Source organism: Symphalangus syndactylus, chromosome 15, assembly GCF_028878055.3.
Source record: "Symphalangus syndactylus isolate Jambi chromosome 15, NHGRI_mSymSyn1-v2.1_pri, whole genome shotgun sequence".
NCBI lineage: Eukaryota > Metazoa > Chordata > Mammalia > Primates > Hylobatidae > Symphalangus > Symphalangus syndactylus.
In genome coordinates, this window is record NC_072437.2 from 56,581,263 (window position 1) to 56,607,641 (window position 26,379).

Sequence of the window (26,379 nt, forward strand, 5' to 3'; positions counted from 1 at the left end):
TGTTTTCTCACAAATTATATCTTCAGAATTTGAAAAGAAAGCTCACTTTTTACAAAAACTTTCATAAAACCAATGTTAAATAATTTTAATTGTTACAGAAGGGACAATATTCTGGTGAAAAAGTGCCACTAAACCTCATTAGGTCACATTCTGGTTTCCTGTCTGTTTATCTTACCCTGGGATTTCCAATCAGTTATTATGGTAATACATAGTTTTCAAGGAGCCCTGCTTTCCCTTTAATACGCTTAACTGCTTGACCTCATTATCCGTTCCACCTGGAAGAGATGAGATCAGGCAAGACATTAAATCAAAATTTTATTAGGCCTTAGGTGATAAACAAAAATGGAAACGTGAGAGAGTACAACATCCACATGGGCCCCAGCTTGCTCAGTGTGGCAGAGTCTTTCGTTATCTAGGATGTCCTTATACCTGTCTACCTCTACACAGAGGTATGTGATACTTATCTTCCTAGTTTCAGTTCCTTGTCTTAACATCCATCTCTTTCCTGGGTGAATCATAATCTTTTCTGGGAAAGACATAGACTGCCCAATATCAGTATGCTTGACTGTAATTTGCTGAACTCAACCTTCCTCCTAGGGTTACATCTATGCTGTACTATGGAATTACTTTAAAGATTGGGTAACTTAATGACAAGGTAGAAGTACTGAAAAAATAAACTAAATGTAAATGAGAGAATAATGATTCCTGTACTGAATATAGAACAACAAACCGTGTGGTAGAAACAGTACAAAGAACATTTAAAGACACTTTCATGAGCCCAGGATTCTAGCTTTCCATGTAATCATATTGACCAAAGGGTTCATGCGCAATTCTTACCTTGATTTTCATTACAGAGATTGAAAAAATACAAAATGATAATCTTTGTAAAAATTTGAAGTGTATGACGATTGAAACTGTTAGGTCAAATATGAAATTCATCGTTTTATGGGTCTAAAATGGTCAGATTAAGCGATTGCCTAATGTTCAATAAAATGATTCATGAATCATTGAAGGGACAATGAATGACAATAGTAAAATTCAGTTAAAATTTTAAAATAAACTGTGTCACAAGTTATAATTGGCAGTCAAAAATATTGGCTTCTTTATTACTACAAAATCATTGATGGAAAATCAAGGATTCCTCTCCAAACAAGCCATCACAACTATATATTAAATTCATCAATTATTCACTACTGCACACCATCATTTATTAAATATTTATTTAATGAACATCTACTATGCTCTAGACAAGTGGTACTGTGTTACAAATATGAGAATAGAGTTAGTGAAGATCACTTGATCAAGCTCATGCAGCATTAAGGGGCAGAATTGGGACATATGCTTTCAATTACCTTTTTATACATTTTTGAGCCATCGTTTCACTTTTTCTTTGTGCTTTTTACATTTTGTTCAAAATGTAAAATTCATAAAATCTTCACACATAGGCCTTAAAAGCATTAATATTATGAGAAATAATCATTTATAGAAATGTTATCACAAACATTTAAAAAACACTTTTGTGATTCTTTTTGAATATATTATAGAAATATGTTGCAATGACAAAATATTTTCAGTTATGATGAGAAGATCAAATTATCTCTCATTGTTTAGCATTATTCTACATATACAATGTAATGACATTGTTATCGCTTTGTCTGCAGGTTAAACATATCAGGATAAACAGAACTTACGAGTGTCCCAAATTGCAGTTTTATTCTCTTACCTTTATAGAACAATAGTATTTCAAACCCACAAATAACTTTTCCTTGTGACTGATGTCACTACTATTTAGCCCTTTGAGGTTAGCATTTATTGATTTTGCTTTTACTTTGATTGGATCTTACCTACCTCGCTGCTTCAGTAAATTGAAACCTTCTGCAGTTCATGGAAGAAAGCTGAGAGCAAGGCTATGAGAAAATGTACACTGACCTCAATTTGTTTCAGACTATATTGGTAAAATCATTGTCGCTGTGTTACAGAAGTGACCTTGACTGAATTTGTGTAAATTTAATTCATAATATTCTATACAGCTGATGAAAAACTGGCCTTAGGAGGAAGAATTAAAAATAATTTTAAAATTAAAAATACCAACACTTGTGCTATTTCATGCAAATATTGCATCATTTGTCACATGCATTAACTTCTGTATTTCCATTAAAGCCATTCAACCTTCTATGTGAATATTTACTCTGTCACGGGCAATGTGCTTGTTGTGGGGGTTACAAAAGAGAATACTGTGTGGTCTGCCTCTTACAGAATTCACAACAGAGTAATGTACCCAACTTACTTAAAAATTATGATATATTACAACAAATGAAAAACATCATGTGAACTGTGGGAGTACAGACTAGAGGGTCAGCATATAAATTTTGGTGTAAACTAGGACTCTTTTATGGGTAAAATGGGAGTCATTATTAATAATTATGCTGCAGCAACAAGAATAAACAGGAACTGTATATTCAAAACTTGGATGGTGGGCATGTTAGCTTTGTAGAGGTAGAAGACTTCTCAAAAAAATTTGGAATTTAGCCTTAAATTGGGAGCTATTCAAAGCTGGAGAGAATACATAAACAGAAAAGAAATTCAAGGCACATGGCCCAGCATGAGTAGAAGCACTGAATTAAAAGAAAAAAAAAGGACTTAGGAAACCTGCTGAAAAATACAGCAAAAGATCTAGTGGAAAATAAGATTGGATAGAAACAGACAAGATTGTGAAGATGACGTTCTATTTTGTTAAATAATTTGATATTTATGCTGTCCAGGGATTCAAATGTAATTTAGAGCACAGTTAAATTCCCAGAATTTGCTGCTCATTAGAATCACCTGGGAAGCAGGTGCCACGGTAGCACACTCTACTAATTAAGTGACAATGTTCAGGGGTAGAATCCAGACAATAGTGTTCTAAAGATCTCCAGGTGAATACAGTTTTCATTCAAGTTTGGGAACCACCAGTGAAAGCCATATCATAACTTGTTTCAAAGCACCTGGCAACTTTTAAATAAAATATTCAGAACAGTGTCCAACTACATGGACCTTCTTTATATTTTTCCAATATGCCAAGCAAGAATTTGAACACATTCACAGTGCCTGTTTATTCTAACTGGAGCCTTCTTCAACAAGATATTTTGTATGAGACTTTCTATAACTTTATTCAGATTTCTGTATGATATGAACTGATCAAAGAAACATACCATGACCACTAAAACTAATATAGTAACTTTTATTCCTTTTTCATCCAATACACAAATGTATTTGTCTTCTTGTTACTTAGAGTTACCTGATATTATATATGCATTTATTTGTTTAGCTGTTTATTTCTGCCCCACACATTAGACTATGAATAATATATATGCTATAATATATATTATATATGTTTCAGATAGCTTTGCCTAAAGAGTGCTTGGCACAGAACACTCAGTATATACTTGCTAAATGGATAAATCACTGTGAAAATAAGGGAGAGTAATATAGCCATACTATGTCTCTGATGCAGTTAGAATGTTCCCACTTTTTTAAAAAAAAGAGGCAAACCCCCATCAGTATGAAACTTGAATCCTATCATTTCTCTGTTTTATATTTAAAATTGATGTGAGAAAATGAACTTAATTTTCTTCTTTTTGAGGGATTATGCTGAGTAGAATGGAACTTTGAAGTAATAATCTAGGATCCTTTGCTGAATTTGCAGAATTGGTAGCATGTTGTTCGGTTTTACCAAAAACAAACTGCATTGGAACCTGCATGACCCACAGATGGTAACCTCCCCTCTCATGAATCTGGGGTTCTGAACCAATGTGACAATTCTGCCACAATTTTGTAATGAACATTACAGTTTTATTTATCTAAGATTTCCAGAAATTGATAATTCAATTTAACTTCCATAGTTGTAAAATAAAAAATTAAAATAATCACATCCAGTTGTTGTCATTTATTTCTCCATTTCTGAGTTTGGATGCTCAGTTTGCTTTGCCTCTACTAATTGGTAAGATTTGACTTCAAGAGGGTTCTTGAACATCTTGTTAGGCCTCTAGGTCAAAAAACTGCCCAGTTCCTTCATGCACCTTCAAATAGTGGTAATATAATTCAGATACAAGTATTTAATGTGGGTTTATAAAGTATTCTATTGAATATTGTAAGGTACTGATACATGAAGAGTGAGCAAAGTAACGTATTTTCCAATATATTTATATGTGGAAAAATTAGAAATTTTCTGTCAGGCTGAGATGTAAAAGGGGCTCTGAAACAAAGCAAAATTAGACTCAAGCCAAACAATCATAAGCAGAACAGTCACTCTTCACTCTAACAGCAGAATCTGTTAAGAACTGTATCACTAAAATACTTTCAGAGACCTACTAATACGGCCTTGATGATTGAAGTTCACTTTTACCTTGTATTTTACCATTTCTCTATTTTAATTTTGAAATTTGTGTGACAAAAATGATTACAAATTAGTTGAAATAGAAAATTATTTTACAAATACATATATTTATCAATGCATGAATGTATGTATGCACATATGTATTAATATATTATTCATTTAATCAACATCTTTTACCCAAGTCTAAACCTCACATGATAATATTTTTATATACTCTATATGAATAATTTCTTTTTCTGAAACACTTGAACTGCCATCTCTAGAGTCAACCTCTGACAAGCATTATGATCAATGTACTCAGATATCAGTACCCCCAAAAGATAATCAGTTTAGCCATTCTTCCTTTAAGTTTTTTGTGCATACACAGTGAAGTGAAAACAGTCTTTATCCTGCTTCCTCAGGAAAACAAGCATCTTTCTTCTTATGCCTCTACACGGTTTCCATGTTCCCATTTCATTCCTGGGAACCAATTTTTATGGTCTTCATCATACGTGTCAAATTCTGCTAAATATTTGCCAACTCTTTAAATTTAAATGTCATAATAGAGTTCTAGAAGAAAGATTTAATTAGGGAAAAAGTGGACACCTTTTCTACTATAGTGCAATCTTGCCAGCCTCATAAAACCCCAAATAATGATTTATTTCTCTCCAAAAATGAGGAACCTGAACCCAGTAACTTTTGCAAGAATATGTGGCAAAGTATTAGCTTTGTTACTTTTAGGTCTCAAATACCAAATCTCATTTCATGCTTTTTTTGAAGTGGGGGTGAGGAGATCATTTTATTTAAAAAGTTTAGTCAAAATAAATTAATGTCAAAGTGGGATTGTTGATAAAATAACGACATAATTCTAATTAATTGCTTTAAAAGAGAAAATCTATGGATCTATTAGCCAAATTTAGCAAGAATATTAGTTTTGAAAATCTATCATTCTTATTCATAGCAACTGCCAGTTTTTGAAATATAATTTGCTTCATCCAGTCCGTTATGTAAAGACCTTGGAAGTCATCACTTCTGTCTTCCTCACAATAGGAAAAAATATTTAAAAAATAAAAATAACTGACTCTTCCTAAATGCATCAGAGAATTTAGATCACAGGGCAAACTCCTGCCAGAAAAACTGGTAAGATATATAGGCAGATAGATACAGAGAATCATGGCTTACTTGGAGCTGAAGCCCAGAAGCAAAAGCCTGAAGCTGCAGCCAATGCTGGTAAGAACATCTTAAATAGTAACTGACAAATTTCTGGATGCTCAGTATAGACTAGCTTGAGAGTCAGCAATTCTGATGGAGCTCAGTCTTAGGTGAGCCCCTGTACTTTTGGGTTTTATCTGCATAAGCTCTAGCTGACTCTTGTTGTGAAGATGGGGGACGGAGGGAATCCCCTGGTGTTTCTACCAGGGAGAAGGGGCAGAGTAACTATTCTTAGAGTTACTCAGGCCCAGAGTTCTCTCTTTTCCTTAAAGCCTACCGTCAAGGAAAACTACCAAAGCCTAACCCACTGGAGTTTTACCTAAGCCTAACTGACCTGGGGAACGGAAAATACCCAAATGCCAGGGTTCTCCAGGCTTTGAGGTGAAAAAAGGTAAACAGTCAACTCAAGCTCATTAAAAGATTGAGACTAATTATAGAACTACACAAAACCCTCCTCTGCCACACACACATCTTACCATCACACCTATATTGCCCCTTTATAATAAAAGGGCATTACAGCTAAAAATAACTGCAAACCTCAGGTCCTACTTAAAGAATCTCCAGGAAAACTCAAAGACAAATACAAAGACACTAGAGAAAATGTTAGCCTAAAATACCATAGCTACTGCAAACAGCCTCACTACTCACCAGGTAAGTATAAAATATCACACTAAAGGACTGTCTACCTCAGTTCTATTTACTTGATAAATCATATCCCGCTTTGAACAAAAAATTGGAAGGTATGCTAAAAGAAAAAATTACAGTCTAAAGAGACAAAGCAAGTATCAAATTCAGGCTCAAATATAAAGATTTTAGAATTATCATACAAGAAATTTAAAATATATATAATATGCTAAATGTTCTACTGGAAAAAGTGAACAGCATGCAAGAACAGATGAGTAATGTAAACAGTGTGAAACTCTAACAAAAAGTAAAAAGGAAGTGCTAGAAATCAAAACATTTTAACAGAAATGAAGAATGGTTTTGATGGCTCTATCAGTAGAATGGACACAGCAGAGGAAAAACAAAACAAAACAAAACAAAACAAAACAAAACAGTGAGGTAGAATATATGTCAATAGAAACTTCCAAAATGGAAACAGGGAGAGATAAAACAATTTAAAAGATGAAATAAAATTTCCAGCAACTGGGGGACAAATACATCCTTTCGTGGGCTTATGGACCATTTGTATACATTGTTTAAAGAAATGTATATTATTATTCACTGACTATTTTTAATTAGTTTTTATTATTATAGGAATGAAAGGGTTATATTTTATAGATTAAAGCCTATTGCCAGATGTATATTTTGCAAATATTCTTTGATTATCTGAGTTGTCTTTTCAATCTTGATGGTATATTTTGAAGCACGAAAGTTTAATTTTGATGAAGTTCAATTTATTCTATTTTTGTGTTGCTTGTGATTGTTTTGTGTATGGTTAGCTATAAAGTCTCTATAAAAATCAAATTTATAAGGATTTACTCATATTTCCTTCTAATAATTTTATAATTTTACTTCTAACAGTTACATATTTCATCATTTTGGCTTAAATTATTTATGTGGTTTGAAGAAGGGCAACAGTTTCATTCTTTTCCATGTAGAAATACAATTATCCCATTTATTTTCCCCATCAAATGGTCTCGGTATCTATGTGAAAACTCATTTGCTTATAAACACAGGGATTTATTTATGATCTCTCCATTCTATTTTATTGAGCTGTGTCTATCATTATGGAAGTGTCACAATGTCTTGTAGCTTTTTAGTAGTTTTGAATTCAGAAAAGATAAGTCGTCTTTTTCCTTTCTTTTATAAATTGGTTTGGCTATTTTGGGACTCATGCATACTAATTTTAAAATCGACTTGTCAATTTCTTCAGGAAAAGACGGCTAGAATTTTGATAGGTAGCAGGCATCTGTAACCCCAGTTACTCAAGAGGCTGAGGTGGGAGAATCGCTAGAACCCAGGAGGCAGAGGTTGCAGTGAGCCAAGATCGCACCATTGCGCTCTAGCCTGGGTGACAAGAGCAAAACTCTGTCTCAAAAAAAAAAATAAAAAGGTGGCTGATATTGATGTTTCCTTAGACGCTGCCACCAAATACATTAAATAAATCTCTCTAGAGAAAGGAACCCATGATGTGTTTACAGGAGCAACCAACAGTTGGTTTGCAGGCATCCTAAATGGTGAATGGCAAGCTTGGGTTTTCCAAGGATTTCTAATCTTTATATTTATTCTAGTAGGTTTCTAAAATATTATGACTTGTGTTACCAGGGTAACAATAAAAATGAGTACTTCTTAAAATCAGTCTACTTGACAGTGCACTATGGTCCTTGATTGCTATCACACTCCAAATGAGGACTATGACCATTTAGACCGTAATACTGTTAGACTGCCTATATTGTCTTAACCTTAATTCATTTAATTTGGCTTGGTTTGTTTCATAGGAACTCTTATTAAGGAGTATGCAATGACATTTTGATGTGATCTTATTGATAATCATAACAACAGTCCCCCTCATGTGGTATATTCTCTCAAGTCTTAAATGTTTCAGATGCAGTCATCCATTGAGAGTGGAATGGCCTCAAGAACATAACGAATCATCAAGAAATGGGTCAGCAAGAACATAAAGAATCATTCAGCTGGTACAGAGCTGTGACTTGTGAATTCCATGTTGACACCAAAGAAGACTTGTGAAGCTCCATACTGAAACTAAAGGAGACTTGTAAATTCTACTCTGAGACCAAATAAGTCTTTATGATGGTGACAGAGAGTGGCATCAATGCCTAAAGTTTTGGTCAATCTCTCTAAATTGAGAGGCTGCCAAAAAGAAGGGAATTTTTAAAGTAAACTAAATATGGCCTGAGAAGGACTCTGTACTTCTATATTTGAATCCTTGTGGATGAACTGTAACCTAACTTAATAGGCAGACAAGATTGAAAACCTAACTCAGGAGCATGTACCTGTAACAATACCTGAGTTTTGGCAATTCCTAGCAGCCATACTTCAATCACTCATACAGTAGTCTCAATTACATGTTATAATGGCAACTCTTAGAAATTTTTAATTTTGGTGAAAAACCTGGTAAGTTATTTTAATTATGTACTAGGAGTGGAGCTTAGGACACCACACAGAAGTGCAGATAAGGTTTGACTCTTTCCAGCATAGGTAGGAGTGTGGCTAACTCCACATGCCCCCAGGCCTTACCTAGCTGTAAAGCAGACAAGTTGAACAATTTTCAAAAGCAAATAAGCAGTTTATGACCTTAAAGCATTGAGCAAACCTAATACCTGACCTGCCTAATTTAGACCAAATGTCTTCATTTTATTAATAATCTTTAAAGCTGTCTTTATTTCCCAAAGATTTGTAGTCACATTATCTAAAAGGCATTAGTTTTCATTTTTCTTTTAAAATATTTGATTTAAGCACTTATTTTTCTTAAAGTCAATTAATTAGATCTCTTTTACATAAACATCACACACACAATACATATAACTACATAGACAGATAGAAGAATAACCAGTACTTATAAGATCTTTCATTTGCCAGTTTTAAAGTTGCTTAATTGGATTACTGGCTTTAGGGTGGAGTTCTTCAAGTAACAAGGCCAGGAAAACATGCAGTTTCTAGGGCCTAATAAGCAGGCACAGCTGGAAGACAAAAACAGATCTCCAAAATTTAGGATCTTATTTTTATATCACATCCCGGAACCCCCAAAAGAGAAAACTGCTACAGGACAAGAGAATGCAATGCCTTTACCGTGCACTTTATTGGCTGGCAACCCTAAACCAATTAGCCCATTTTGCAATTAGCCCATCCCTCACGGAAGTTTTATCCCTCAGTGGGACATGAGGACTTTTCCATGCTTTCTAGGTGGCCAAGAGCATGCTTCCCTGATCCAAAGGTGCAAAGAGCTAAGTATTCCCTTATAACTGCCATTAGCCAGCCCTAACAGTCTATTGCCTACCTAGTTATTACACACCAAAGCTCTCTCATGGTGTGAAGTAATTTCTGATACCCCCAAACTAAAAACCATCAGATAACACAATACAAAACAGAACAGAGCCTTAGGTTTTGAGAGGAACTTATTCACTTTCAATTCCTGGAGATTCATGAGCAAAACAGAGTTTTTTTCTCAAATCTTGGTCTGTGGTGTCTTCTCTGTTTTTCCCAAAGACTTCCAGGCTATTAAAAGTTATCTTAGGGCCACTCATGTGTGCATTAAGAGTGGCAAGACAAAATGGAGAAAAATAATTCAGTCAACAAGAAGAAATAAAAACGTTTTTCCCTGAAAAACAAGGTCCAAAAAGAGAACAAAATGTGAAGGCCTTTTAAATATACCTATAGCTTGGATATCCACTTTTAATTAAGCTGACTTTTAACCGTAATGCTCTCTAAAACAAGTCCTTTTAAATTTTTTATTATGATACTTTTGCCAGGCCAAACAGCCAATATTTTGGGCTTTTAAACTTCACCAAAGGTAACCTAATAAGTGAAACCAACAAGCCTCAACTAAGGTTATGAAGTAACTATGAGTGTATGAGGTATTTTTAAAGAGGTGGTAAGCAGATTTTACAAAATCTAGAGTCTTTCAAGGTAGCTCAAGGTAGGGAAAACTTAAGAAAGGAAACAAGAAGTGTTCATGGAAGGGAAGAGAAGAAACAAATGGTAAAGGTCACAAAGATATTAACCAGGAAGTACTCATTCCCTAAGCCAAGATTGAACCAGGCTTTATGATGATAAAATGACATTTATAATGATAAAATGACAAAACCTTAGCTGGTGAGCTATAGCATTTGGGCAGTTTCCATTGCTTTTCCCAGAAGGAGTTGAATCTAGAGTAGTCAATTTTGAACTTGCAATGGCTTTTAACTACTCAAGATAATTTTTAGAGCTAACTATAACATGAACCCCAAAACTCCTGTTCCCTAGATGGTGGAGACCAAAAGAAAGTACCACCACATGGTTACATGTTCAAGCTCCCAAGGGCAAAAATCAAGATAGAGATCTCATCCAGTTTTTTGTTTGTGTTGGGGACCCGCAGCAAAGTTTGTAACTGACCGGCTTGCTGGGCTGTCTTGAACAGCAATCTTATGGGGTACTAAGCCCATGTTCTATCCTAAGGTACCCCTCTTTGTGACAGAATGACACAGAAAGACAAATTCATAGCACAAAATACACTAGATTCAGTACACCTTAAGACTAGCTTCATGAATCCTTTTATCATTAATTAAATCTTTGCAAGAGATAGTGATTTTTATCATTCCCACAACCAGTTTGCACAGAGAGAGACAGCGAGAATAGCATTACCTGAGGTAGGGTGGGGAAGGCAAGAAGCTCAGGGAAGCCAGAGAATGATCCACCCATTGCAGAGATATTGAATCAAAAATTCAGGTGACCACTTTTCAGTCACGAAGGGACTTTCAAGCAGTCCCATCAGCTCTCCAGCTCCTCCTTCAAGAAGAAAAATGTTTCCTGTATCCCATGATCCTGTGCATGCCTAATCGCATCACCCATTTCCATCAGCAAAAAGTACAAGACAGATTTTTTTAATCAGTCACTTAAGCTTTTTATTTGCCTTTTGTAGTCTTTAAATAAAAACACTGAAATTTTTTTTTAGAAACTTCTCCACATCAATAGGCATCCCTAGATGAGACTAATTTGGGAGCCCTCATTTTTAAATGTACATCAGTGTGTTGCTGTTCATTCAGAACCTTCCACTGCAAGTTATCTTTAGTAAGATTTTGCCATTTCTGTAAGACTTTGCTGCCTCTGGGGCCTAACATTTATGCACATATAAGCCAGAAAGAACTCAGTTCTTCAGAAATTAAAGATCCCATTTTTACCTAAGGTAGTGTCTTTCTCTTGGGTTTCCTTTCCCTTGCCAATGATTTTTTTTTCCTACCTAAGCATGCAAGAAAAATGAAACAAAGGGGTAGAAAACAAAAATCCCTGAGAATTTCCAAAAGCCAAATTTTACAATTCTTGCAATATTACCATTTACTGCCAATTTCTGTCTGACCCAGTCAGATGTAAGAGACCTCTAACTGGATCCAACCCAGTTAATTACCAGATCTAATCCAATTCTGGACCCAGTCCAGTTTCTGTCACAACTTCCAAACCCAGTGTGGAAAATAAATTTGCTCAAAGAAACTCAGAGAGCTCAAAGCACAAATCCATGGAGTTTCAGAATCCTAGAGAAAACTTACCACAATCCCCAGCTGCCCTGAAAGATCAGCAGACACAAGTGAGTCCAGCAGGTACCTTGTTTGGTCACTCAGTGTTCCTGGGAGTCATTAGAACCTCTACTTTGGATCCCACTTCTGATATCATCTAATGAAGGAAAAACTTCAGCAGAATTAAATTTAAAGGAGTTTAATTGAGCAATAAACAATAAATAAATTGAGTTGACCCCAAAATCATAAAAAATCCAGAGAGAGACTCAAGGGATGCCTTATGGTCACAAGTTTATAGACAAAAAAAGAAGTGATGTACAAAAATAAAAAGTGAGGTCCAGAAACAGCTGAATTGATTACAGCTCAGAGTTTACCTTATCTGGACACAATTTGAACATTCAGCAGTATATGAATGGTTAAAGTATGGCTGCTGGGACTGACCAAGTCTCAGTTATTGTTACAGGCACATACTCCTAAGTTAGGTTTTCAATCTTGTCTACCTATTAAGCTAGGTTATGGTTTGTCCACAAGGACTGAAGTATAGAAGTACGGATTCCTTCTCAGGTAATATTTAATCCACTTTAACATATATTTTAAAATTTCAAAGAAATCAGAAAAAATATTTTTAGACGTAATAAGTAATTATAATAAAGGCATAGGATACATGTGTAATATTCAATGCCAATTGCTTTTGAGGAGTTGGAAACTGAAATAAAAGATACAGCACAGTTTTTGTTATCTCAAGAAAGAACAAGAAGGTGAAAGAGAAGGAGATGGAAGAAGAGAAGGAGGAAGAAATGTAACAAAATATTTACAGGATGTATATGGGGAAATCTACACAACTGTAATACAATAAATCAAAGCTCTAAATAAATGGAGATATTTCATGCTCATGAATTTAAGGACTAAATATTGTTTAAGATGTCCTTCTCCCCAGTTGTATCTATACATGCAATTCAATCTCAACAAAAATATCAGCAATTTACTTTGTGTATATCAACAAACTATTTTAAAGTTTATACAAAGAGACAAAGGACTCTAAATTACCAACAAAATTTTGGAGAAAAATAACAAAGTCAGAGAAGTGATACTACATGACTGACTAGTAAGACTTCAAGACTTACTATTCAGCTATAGTAATAAAAAGAGTTGACTTAACAAAAGTATACACAAAAAGACCAATGGAATAGGAAAATGAGCCCAAAATGACACCCACACTAGAACAGTCAACTCATCTTTGCCAGAGGAGAAATGGAAATCTGACAATTGGTGCTGAAAAAATTAAATGTTCACATGCAAAAAAAAAAAAAAAGAATATAAACACAGATCTTATATCTTTTGTAAAAACTAACTCAAAATAGATTATAAACCTAAATGTAAATGCAAATCTCTCAACTTTCTTAAAGATAGAATGTGAGAAAATCTATGTAACCTTAGGTTTGGTAATGAGTGTTTAGATATAACACAAAAGCAAGATCCATAAAAAAAAAGACAAGTTGGACTTCATTAAAATTGTAAACACTTCTGCTCTGTGAAAGATAGTGTTAAGGGAATGAAAATACAAGTCACAACTGAGATAAAATATTTGCAAAACACATGTCTGATAAAGTAGTCATATCTAAAATATACAACAGCCTAATTAAAAAGTGGACAAAAAATACAAAATGATAAAATACCTAGGAACACATCTGACAAAAGAGGTGAAATATTGCTATCAGGAGAACTACTAAACAGTGATGAAAGAAAGCATAGATGTCACAAATGAAAAAAAAAATTCAAGCTCATGGATTAGAAGAATAAACGTAGTTAGAATGTTCATACTATCCAAAGCAATCTATAGGTTCAATGTTATTCCTATCAAATTACCAACAACATTTTTTACATAATTAGAAAAAAAACTATTCTGAAATTTATATGGAACCAAAAAAGAGCCGAAATAGCCAAAACAATTCTAAGCAAAAAGAACAAAGCCAGAGGCATTATAGTACCTGACTTAAAACTATATTACAAAATGACAGTTACCAAAATAGCATGGTATTGGTACAAAAATAGACAATGTAGATCAATGGAACAGAATAGAGAACCAAGAAATAAAGCCACACACCTTCAATCAACTTATCTTCCACAAAGTTGACAAAAATTAGCAATGGAGAAAGGACTTCCTATTCAATAAATGGTGCTGGGAAAGTTGGTTAACCATATGCAGAAGAATGAAACTGCACCACTACCTATCACCATATGAAAACATTAACTTAAGATGGATCAAAGCCATAAATTTAAGACCTCAAACTGTAAAAATCCTAAAAGAAAACCTAGGAAATACCCTTTTGGACAAAGAACGTACGACTTAGTCCACAAAAGAAAGCTCAACAAAAACAAAAATTGACAAGTGGGGCCTCATTAAATTAAGGAGTTTCTGCACAGCAAAAGAAACTAACAACAGCATAAACAGACAACCTACACAATGGAAGAAAATATTTGCACACTATACTTTCAACAAAGATCTATTATCCAGAGTCTATAAGGAACTTTAGCAAATCAACAGCAGCAACAACACAAAAGTGAGCAAAGGACATGAACAAACACTTCTCAACAGAAGACATACAAGCAACCAATAAACATATAAAAACATGCTCAACATCTCTAATCATCACAGGAATGCAAATCAAAACTATGATTAGATATTATCTAACATAAGTCAGAATGGCTAGTATTAAAAACAAAACAAGAGCAGACGTTGGCAAGGCTACAGAGAAATAGAAACACACATTTAATTTTAATATGAACTTTATATATGAGCTTTAATATGAACTTTTAACATAGAACTACCATTCAACCCAGCAATCCCATTACTTGGTATATACCCACAGGAAAATAAGCCATTCTACCAAAAAGATACCTGTATTCATATGTTTACTGCAGCACTATTCACAATAGCAAAGACATGGAATCAATCTAGGTGCCCATCGATGATGGGTTGGATAAAGAAAATGTGGTATATATACACCACGGAATACTACACGATTATAAAAAAATAACAAAATCACATCCTTTGCAGCAACATGGATACAGCTGGAGGGCATTATTTCAAACAAATTAACACAAAAACAGAAAGCCAAATATAAAATATTCTCACTTATAAGTGGGAGATAAACCTCGGGTACACACAGACACAAAGACAGGAACAACAGACTCTAGGGACCCCAAGAACAGAAAGAGAGGGAAGGGCTGAAAAACTTCTGTTGGGTGCTTCTGTACACCATCTGGGTGGCATGATCAATAGAAGCACAAATCTCAGCATCACAAAAAATATCCTTTTAACAAAGCTGCACATATAGCCCCAAATCTAAAGTAAACACTGCAAATAAATTAAAAATAAAAACAAAAAAGTAGGTAAAAGATCTGAAGAGACACCTCAACAGAGAAGATATATAGATGGCAAATAAGCATTAAATAAAATGCTCACCATCTTATGATATAAGAGGGTTACAAATTAAAAACAACAAAAGTTTACCATTACATACATATCAGAATAGCTAAAATCCAAAACACTGACAGAACAAAAAGCTGGTGAAAATGTGGAGCTTCAGGAGCACTTATTCATTGCTGGTGGGAATGTAAAATGCTACAGCCACTTTGGAAGACTTGTGGCAATTTCTTTAAAAAATAAACGTAATTTTACCATACGATCTAGAATCTATGCTCCTGGGTGCATACCTGAGTGAGCTGAAAACTTATATTTATAGAAAAACTTGCAGCAATTTATTTATATATAATTGCCAATTATCAGAGTGATCAAGATGTCCGTCAACATGTGAATAAACTGTGATACATTCAAATAATAAAACATTATTTAATAACAAAAAGAAATAAACTACTAAGCCACTTAAATAAATATTGATAAGTGAAAGAAGCCAGTCTGGAAAGGCTATTTACTGTAGGATCCCCAATATATGCATTCTGGGAAAGGCACAACTATACTAACTAAAAAGTTCAATGGTTGTTCTGGGTTCATTGACAAAGTAGAAGCGATGAGTAGAGGTGCATGGAATTTTACAAGACAGTGAAACTATTCTGAATGATATATTCATGGTGTAGATATAGCATTATGCATTTGAAAAAACTCAGATCACTCTACAACATAGAAACTAAACCTGGCCTGGCATGGTGGATCACGCCTATAATCCCAGAACTTTGAGAGGCTGAGGCCGGCAGATCACAAGTTCAGGAGATCGAGATCATCCTGGCTAACACAGTGAAACCCCATCTCTACTAAAAATACAAAAAATTAGCCCTGTGTGGTGGCATGCGCCTGTAGTCCCAGCTACTCAGGAGGCTGAGGCAGGAGAATCTCTTGAACCTGGGAGGTGGAGATTGCAGTGAGCTGAGATTGCACCACTACACTCCAGCCTGGGTCACAGAGGAAGACTCTATCTCAAAAAAAAAAAAAAAAAAGTAAAACCTAATGTAAGCCATATAATTAGTTATTAATATGTGTTAATATTGGCTTGTCAATTGTGACAAATGTACCACATCAGAACAAGACGTAAATGATATGGGAAGCGTCGGGTAGAGAAGGAGTATAAGGGAAATTCTCCTCACTGTCTGATAAATATTTTATTATATCTAAGATTTTTCTAAGAAATAAAGTCTATTATTTTTTAAAATTGCTTCCATATGCTTATGTCTATAGTTGCAACATAAAGAAAGAAAAATAATAATAAATAAAATACGGACTTCTGACTATTATGTTTGTCATGACTACATGTATTAAACAGTAAATTGTTGCAGTACATTGTCATTTTAATCTCAGTGGTTATTATTATTTATAGCATCTTATTGCTGTCAAGACAATTATTTATTATGATTTTCATTCATTTTTTAATTTACCTACAATTTTGTTAAAATAACTTTATTGGGCACAGGGAGGAAAGGAATACAGTTATCTATAACTTTACTTCAAATCTTAAGTTAAGAAAATAAAGGTATTTTTAATAGACTGAATGCTTGTGTCCCCCCTAAAAACTCATATGATAAAACCTAACCCCTGAAAGAGATGATATTGGGAGGTGAGGACTTTGGAGGTCCCATTCACGAGGGTTCCTCTCTCACGACCTAGTTGTGAGAGTGGAACCCTTGTAAATGGAAAAAAGATCAGAATTCTTCCCTTCTACCATGTGAGAACAAAGCTAGAAGGGGCCATGTACAAACCAGAAGACAGACCTTCACCAGACACTGAATCTGCCAGTGCCTTAATCTTAAACTTCTCAGATGCCATAAATGTGAAAAAACAAATTTTGGTTGTTTATAAGATCCCCAGTCGATGGTACTTTGCTCTAGCATGCTTAATGAATCAGACAGAAATAAAAATTAATGAACACTATGTTCCATGGAAGCAGTGATCTTTTATCTTCAACATGTTAACTAAAAGAAAAAATAAGATATTGATAGAAAAATTCAAGTCCATGATACTTTTTTTTTCTATTTTTGGTTTCTCCCCTTATTCTGAATTCAGTAATATCAATTCCCTTAATAAATGATTAAGAAGTACTAAAATTTGTTTAGTGTTGGTTACATGAATATTTTAATAAGTAACAATGAAATTTACGCATCAAGAAGAGAAAGCGAATAAGAAGTAGTAACAATGGCAAAAATGGTAGTGTTTGAAGGTAGAGACAAAAGATTTTTAATAAAATTTTCTGAAACCATATGGTTGGAGAGCCTTTGGAAATTGCCATAAAATAAAGAGGATACAAAATGAAGTTTATAGCTTATTGAAGCACTTAGCAGCAGGACAAACATTGTTTACATGTAAATACAAATTTATTCACTATTAAGCAAAATGCCTTGGCTTTAAAAACGTTTCTGTACCTGTCGAAGAATTTTGTGGATATAGCTGCAGCCATTATTCCACATAACATTCAATGGCTTTATTGCAAATTTTTCTTTTTTAACATATATATTTATTTATAAATAAAACTGAGAACAAACAGTATGAGGAAAATAAAGGTTTTTTCTATTGCATATTCTAATTACTCCATGACAAAGGATTTTTGTTTGTCGTCAGTCTCAAAATATTCACTGTACTTTGGTTATCTTTGACATTTTACATAGGATTGGGCTCTTGTATCTCAAATCATGTTCATCACCGAAAATCAGATTATGTCTTACTGAAAGGAACATGATGGATGGACTATGACAAGGGGAGCCAAATATGACACATTAGCTTCAAACTATTAAATGCCTTTGTACGTGAAAACAAAATAATACAGTTGGTTTTAAAGGCTTGGGGAAAATAAATTTATAATCTATAACAAAGCCAAAGCTCCATTTGGTTTATCAAGCAATTATAATACTTATAAGGAAACAGATTGCAATTTCTCTAAGCATATGAGACTGTCATTATAATACACAGTTAACCCTTGAACAATGTGAACTTAGTGGCACCAAAACACTGTGCAACATTTAACTTTTGACTCCTAGAAAACTTAACTACTAATAACTACTTTTGCCTGGAAGTCTTACAAAAAACCAGCAATTAGCATATATTTTGTATATTATAGGAAATACATACTGTATTCTTTTTTTTTTAAGTTCTAGGATACATGTGCAGAATGTGCAGGTTTGTTACATAGGTATGCATGGGGTGTAGTGGTTTGCTGCACCTATCAATCCATCCTCTAGGTATTAAGCCCTGAATGCATGACGTATTTGTCCTAATGCTCTCCTTCCCCTTGCCCCTGACCCATTGACAGGCCCCAGTGTGTGATGTTCCCCTCCCTGTGTCCATGTGTTCTCACTGCTCAACTCCCACTTATAAGTGAGAACATGCGATGTTTGGTTTTTCTGTTCTTGTGTTAGTTTGCAGCTTCATCCATATCCCTGCGAAGAACATGAACTCATTCTTTTTTATGACTGCATAGTATTCCATGGTGTATATGTACTACATTTTTTCAATCCAGTCTATCACTGATGGGCATTTGGGTTAGTTCCAAGTCTTTGCTATTGTAAATAGTGCTGCAGTAAACATATGTGTGCATGTGTTTTTATAATAGAATGATTTGTAATCCTTTGGATATATACCCAGTAATGGGTTTGCTGGGTCAAATGGTATTTCTAGTTCTAGATCCCTAAGGAATCATCGCACTGTCTTCCACAATGGTTGAACTAATTTACACTCCCACCAACAGTGTAATAGTGTTCCTGTTTTTCCACCGCCTCACCAGCATCTGTCATTTCCTGACTTTTTTTTTTATTTTTTTATTTTTTTAATTATACTTCAGGTTTTAGGGTACATGTGCACAATGTGCAGGTTTGTTGCACATACTACAAGGCTACAGTAACCAAAACAGCATGGTACTGGTACCACAACAGAGACACAGATCAATGGAACAGTACAAAGCCCTCAGAAATAATACCACATATCTACAACTATCGGATCTTTGACAAACCTGACAAAAACAAGAAATGGGGAAAGGATTCCCTATTTAATAAATGGTGCTGGGAAAACTGGCTAGCCATATGTAGAAAGCTGAAACTGGATCCCTTCCTTACACCTTATACAAAAATTAATTCAAGATGGATTAAAGACTTAAATGGTAGACCTAAAATCATAAAAACCCTAGAAGAAAACCTAGGCAATACCATTCAGGAAATAGGCATAGGCAAGGACTTCATGTCTAAAACACCAAAAGCAATGGCAACAAAAGCCAAAATTGACAAATGGGATCTAATTAAACTAAAGAGCTTCTGCACAGCAAAAGAAACTACCATCAGAGTGAACAGGCCACCTACAGAATGGGAGAAAATTTTCGCAATCTACTCATCTGACAAAGGGCTAATATCCAGAATCTACAATGAACTCAAACAAATTTACAAGAAAAAAACAAACAACCCCATCAAAAAGTGGGCGAAGGACATGGACACTTCTCAAAAGAAGACGTTTATGCAGCCAAAAAACACACGAAAAAATGCTCATCATCACTGGCCATCAGAGAAATGCAAATCAAAACCACAATGAGATACCATCTCACACCAGTTAGAATGGCCATCATTAAAAAGACAGGAAACAACAGGTGCTGGAGAGGATGTGGAGAAATTGGAACACTTTTACACTGTTGGTGGGACTGTAAACTAGTTCAACCATTGTGGAAGTCAGTGTGGCGATTCCTCAGGGATCTAGAACTAGAAATACCATTTGACCCAGCCATCTCATTACTGGGTATATACCCAAAGGACCATAAATCATGCTGCTATAAAGACACATGCACACATGTTTGTTGCGGCACTATTCACAATAGCAAAGACTTGGAACCAACCCAAATGTCCAACAACAATAGACTGGATTAAGAAAATGTGGCACATATACACCATGGAATACTATGCAGCCATAAAAATGATGAGTTCATGTCCTTTGTAGGGACATGGATGAAACTGGAAAACATCATTCTCAGTAAACTATAGCAAGGACAAAAAAACCAAACACTGCATGTTCTCACTCATAGGTGGGAATTGAACAACGAGAACTCACGGACACAGGAAGGGGAACATCACACTCCGGGGACTGTTGTGGGGTGGGGGGAGGGGGGAGGGACAGCATTAGGAGATATACCTAATGCTAAATGACGAGTTAATGGGTGCAGCAAACCAACACAGCACATTTCCTGACTTTTTAATAATTGCCATTCTAACTGGTGTGAGATGGTATCTCATTGTGGTTTTGATTTGCATTTGTCTAATGACCATTGATGATCTTTTTTTCGTATGTTTTTTGTCCACATAAATGTCTTCTTTTGAGAAATGTCTGTTCATATCCTTCGTCTTTTGGCTAAGATCAAGTGTAGTATCTGTTCTTATCAGTTTAGTATACTGTATTCTTACAATTAAATAAGCTAGAGAAAATAAAATGTTATTAAGATAGTCAAGAGACAAAACACATTTATCATTTAGTAAGTGGAAGTGGATTATCATAAGTCTTAATTTTAGAGTAGGTGCTGGAGTAGGAGAAATAGTAGGGGTTGGTCTTGCTGTCTCAGGGGTGGCAGATACAGAAGAGGTGGAGGAGTTGAAAGGGGAGTTAGGAGAGGCAGGAACACTTGGTATAACTTTTAAGGAAGAAAATCTGCAAATTAAGTCAGAACTTACACATTCCAATGTATGGCATTCAAGAGTCAGCTGTATTTAATGTGAGTTCTATTTTTAAAAAAGCAGACGAAAAATAAATTAGATAACAACAATTAAAAGAAAATAATTTCAACCATAATGAAAATTCATTAGAGTATTTTTAATTAAATATATGCTGAGATAAAACTACTCACTCATAGTTAATTTGTTTTAAAGAATATTACCTGTTTCTGGCCTTATTATAAAATATATGTTTTATTTCATGAGCTGCATGCTAAACTTAATATTTTGTAGAAATTATTTAAAAAATTAAAGGAAACCAAAAACAGATACTTAGGTAGCGGTATTACATAATTTAAATACTTTAGAAAACTAAAGTTTGAAAATTGCTCTACTTGCAAGATTTTCTTTGGAACATATATTTATCAGTTATACTGTATAACTTGATCCTAGAATTGTCTTTTTCTTCATTCTCCTCTGTACCTTAAATACTCTGCAAATTTCAAAGATATTGGAATGTGGACAGAGCTTAATCATAATTGTGCCTAACTCCATAATATATCAAATAAAGAATCCTACAGAAAGTGACCGACTTGTTCATAAATATTTATCCATTGTTTATTCCAAAATGTATTGTTTAAAATGAAAACACTAAATTGTATCTAATCTCTTCCTTATACAAAGAAGTCATTGGAACTTAAGTTGTAAAAAATTAAGACACTGATGTTTGTATTAAGCATATGAACCATCATATAGTATTCCTAGGGTTAAAGTGTACACTGAAAAACATGCACAAAGATGCACGCTGTATACATGTGTGTACATACACATATATAGTGAAAATGTATAATTAAAATCTGGCACCTATGACTAATTAGTCTTTAGTGATTTTTAGAAATGTAATAAATGTATGTGCAATAACATACATATTGTTAGATTCTGAGTAAAGGCATAAAGGTACCATGAAATAGAAAACAATGCACCTTTATAATAATCCAGAGAAGGTACATCTATATTCGTATGCTGTGCTGAATAAAATGAAAGACAAAGCCATTAAATCCATATTGTAATGATATTTTTATTTTCTCCTTTGTAGGAAATTGCTACAATATATTCACCCTGCTGACTTTTCAGAAATTCTGTCTATAATAATAATAATGATGATTGCACAGTTTTATAGATTATTTGTCTTCTAGTATGCTCTGTGTTTAGGTGTACATTGCCTCATTTATTCTAACAACGTTCCTGTAAAGGAAGTGAGGTCAGGCATTATCTTCCTCATTTGCTGGAGATGTAAAGGGAGCAAAGTGAAGCTAAAAGACTCGTAGGTAAGTTGCAAAAGTGAGTTTAGAATCTAGGTACAAATTATCAGTATTTATACTTTTTTTTTTTTTTCTTGAGACAGAGTCTCGCTCTGTCGTCCAGGCTGGAGTGCAGTGGCGTTATCTTGGCTCACTGCAAGCTCTGCCTCCCAGGTTCACGCCATTCTCCTGCCTCAGCCTCCCAAGTAGCTGGGACTACAGGCACCCACCACCACGCTCAGCTAATTTTTGTATTTTTAGTAGAGACGGGGTTTCACCGTGTTAGCCAGGATGGTCTCGATCTCTTGACTTCGTGATCCACCAGGCGTGAGCCACCATGCCAGGCCTATTTATACTTTTTAAATAGTTGGTCACACTTTTTTCATATTCTCTCCCAATAGCGTTGCCAAATCCAGAAAATTAAATCCAGGTGTTAAAATCCACAAACTAGGGGCCGAGCATGGTGGCTCACACCTCTAATCCCAGCACTTGGGGAGGTCGAGGTGGGTGGATCACCTGAGGTTCGGAATTCGAGACCACTCTGACCAACATGGAGAAACCCCATCTCTACTAAAAATACAAAATTAGCTGGGCATGTTGTTGCATGCCTGTAATCCAAGCTACTCGGGAGGCTGAGGCATTAGAATCTCTTGAACCCGGGAGGCAGAGGTTGCTGTGAGCCGAGATTGCGCCACTGCACTCCAGCCTGGGTAACAAGAGCGAAACTCGGTCAAAAAAAAAAAAAAAAAAAAAAAACCACAAAATACTGTTGAAAGAAATAAAATAAAATATCTAAAGAAATCAAGATATTCCATAATCATAAATCATTCTAAAATTCCTATGTAAATACAAATACATACACAAAATAATTTTGAAAAAGAATAAATAATTTGGAAGACACCAATTCCCTATTTCAAAACTTACTATACAACTAGACTAATAATGACAATGTGGCATGGTATAAGAAAAGATACACAGATAGGTCAAGATTTCCAGATATTAATTCATACATTTATGGTCATTTGACTTTTTAACAAAGAAGCCAAAGTAATTTATTGAATATTTTCAATAACTAGTGCTGGGACACCTAGATAACTGTATGCAAAAGCATCGCTTGGATTCCAAACTCTTATCAGCCACAAAAAATTACCAAAATTGTTGACAGATATAAATGTAAGAGCCAAAACTATAAGAATCTTATTGGCTTGATTTAGCCAATGGTTTCTTAGATATGACACCAAAAGCACAAGTGACACAAGAAAAAAAGGTGAACTATATCCAAATTTAAAATGTTTGTATTATGAACACAGGATCAAAAAAGCAAAAAAGACAACAGGCAGAATGGGAGAAAATATTTGCAAATTATGTATTTAATAAGGAAATGAATCCATCATACATAAAGAACTCTATATATTATATAAATTATATATTATTTATAGAAAGAACTTTTCTAGGGTGATGATAGTGTTATACACCTGTAGAGATATGGTTATAAGAGTAAATGTATTCAAAACTTAAATATGTATTTACTATTTGTGTATGACATTTTATGAAAACTTTATATCAAATTAAAGAAAACAGTAATAAATACTGACCTTTGACTAATGTTATCATAAAGATGTACTGGAGGAAATACACAAAGATTCACAATTCATTTTGAAATGCATCAAAAATTAACAAAGTTGATAGATGGATAGAAGACAAATTGATATACATGTGATTAAACAAATGTAGTAAATATTATTCATAGAATCTAGATAATGGATGTATTAGTGTTCACTGTAAAATTATTTCAACATTGTTGTATATGTAAAATTTTTCATAATAAAAATCATATCTAGAAAGACATTAACAAGAGTTTAAGAGTAGGTCTTCTCAGTGTTACTCTTCACCCTTTTTACTAATATTGGAATATAAACAAAAATATTGTTTGTGGAGATTTGGAGAGAGATAAAGCATGTTTTATTATTTTATAACCTAACTTTATAAATGTAGTTATGTTATTTATTTGTGTTTTCTTTTTCTTTTCTTTTCTTTTTTTTTTTTTTGAGACAGGGTCTCACTCTGTCAGCCAGGTTTAAGTGCAGTGGTGCAACCAGAGCTCACTGAAGCCTCAATTTCCCTGGGCTCAAGCAATCTGCTTTCCTCAGCCTCCCAAGTAGCTGGGACTACAGGTGCATGCCACCATACCTGGCTAATTTTTGTATTGTTTTGTAGAGATGGGGATTCACTATGTTGCCCAGCTGGTCTTGAACTGCTGGACTCTCAAGCCATCCTCCAGACTCAACCTCCCAAAGTGCTGGGATTACAGTCATGAGCCACCATGCCTGCCCTCCTGTAAGTAAGTTATTTTACTTTTGAATCAGGTGATGTACTTCTGAGCTTTTTCAGGCCATTCTTTTTAGTCCTATTAGTCTACTGCATTCATGAATAATGTTATTTTCATGTTTAAAATATAAGTTTTTATTATAATTTGACATTTTCTAAAGTTAGAGATTAACATTACATGAATGCTAGGTATCCACCTAGTCTTAAAACTAATGTTTGCAATTAATTGGCATTCTCTAAAATTTCAAATATTGCAGAATTCTCTACTTCATCAATTTTATGTTAAAATATTGTGTATTTTTTTAATTGATTGTATTCAAAATTTATTTAAGATATAATGCTCTGAAACACTGACATAACCAATTTAGTACTGAATTAGTATTTACTTAATAGCTAAAGCAGTGTAAATAAAACAGTTTGTGATGATACATACTTTTGCAACAGACAAATGAAAACTTGTTATTTATTATTAAAGTGAATTGTTGTACATATACATGTGTATATGCTTATGTATACACACACAGTGTGGGTTGAACTAAGTCTCCTGGAAAGATTTGTTGAAATCCTGTCCACAGTAATTGTGAATGTGATGTTATTTGGAAACAGGCACTTTGTAGTAACCAGTTCATTTAAGATGGGGATCTCATATTAGATCAGTGTGGGCTGTTTACTGGATATTACTTAATCATATCATGATCTTGTATCGTATTGTCTCTCCTCTTAAGGAGAGACACAGAAACACAGGGGAGAATGCTATGTGAAGACAGAGGCAGAGATTGAAAAAGGTGTTGAGAAGCCAAGGAAAACCAAAGATTCTCAGCAGCCACCAGAAGCAGAGAGAGTGGCATGGGACAGATTCTTCCTCAGAAACTTAAGAAGAAACCAACCTTGGTGACTCCTTGATTTCCGACATCTAGCTTTCAGAACTGTCCTTCTAAGTATGATAAAAGAAAAACTTCAGCTGAATTAAATTTAAAAGCACTTAGTTGAGCAATGAACCATTCGCGAATGGGACAGACTCTCGAGCCAGAGTATGTTCAGAGACTCCAGCACAGCCACATGGTGGAAGAGGATTTATGAACAAAAAAAGGAAAGTGAAGTACAGAAAACGGAAGTGAGGTACAGAAACAGCCAGATTGGTTACAGCTTGCTGTATGGCTTATTTGAACACTGTTTGAACAGTTGGCTACATTTGATTGGTCAAAACTCAGTGATTGGCACAAGCATAGGCTACGATCTGTTTACATCTTCACTTGTTATAGTTCACAATGTACAGAGAAACCTTTAGGCCAAACTTAAAATATGTAAGGAGGGAACTTTAGGCTAAACTTGATTTTTACCACTACCAAGTATGTGGTAATTTGTTTATGGCAGTCCTAACACACACAAACATATGTGCATGCATACATACATGCACATATGCATGTATATACATAGACACGATTATGATTATAAACAATATAAATAATTACGCATGTATGGATATATATAGGTGCATATACATATGTATATATTATAAAAATTAAATTCATTTAAATGCAAATCATGTCAGAAGGAAAATTTATCCGTAAATAGAAACATATGTATATTATTGAATCAAATATCCTTCAAATGCACACATCATGGCATAATTCTCAAATCAAACATAAAATCAACTGAAAAGATCTTTTTCTAAATATGTTTACATTAAAATGTTCTAAATATATGACATAGAAAAAAACTATATATAATCAAGACCAAAAATAAACTTTCACAAAGACAATTTTTAAAGCCCATTATTACACATGAACCCTGAAAGCATTTTGGCATGGTGTACAACAGATTTTCAGCAGTTTCATCCCTGAAAGATACTAAAAAGAGATCTAACTAGAAAAGAATAAAAGAGCAAATA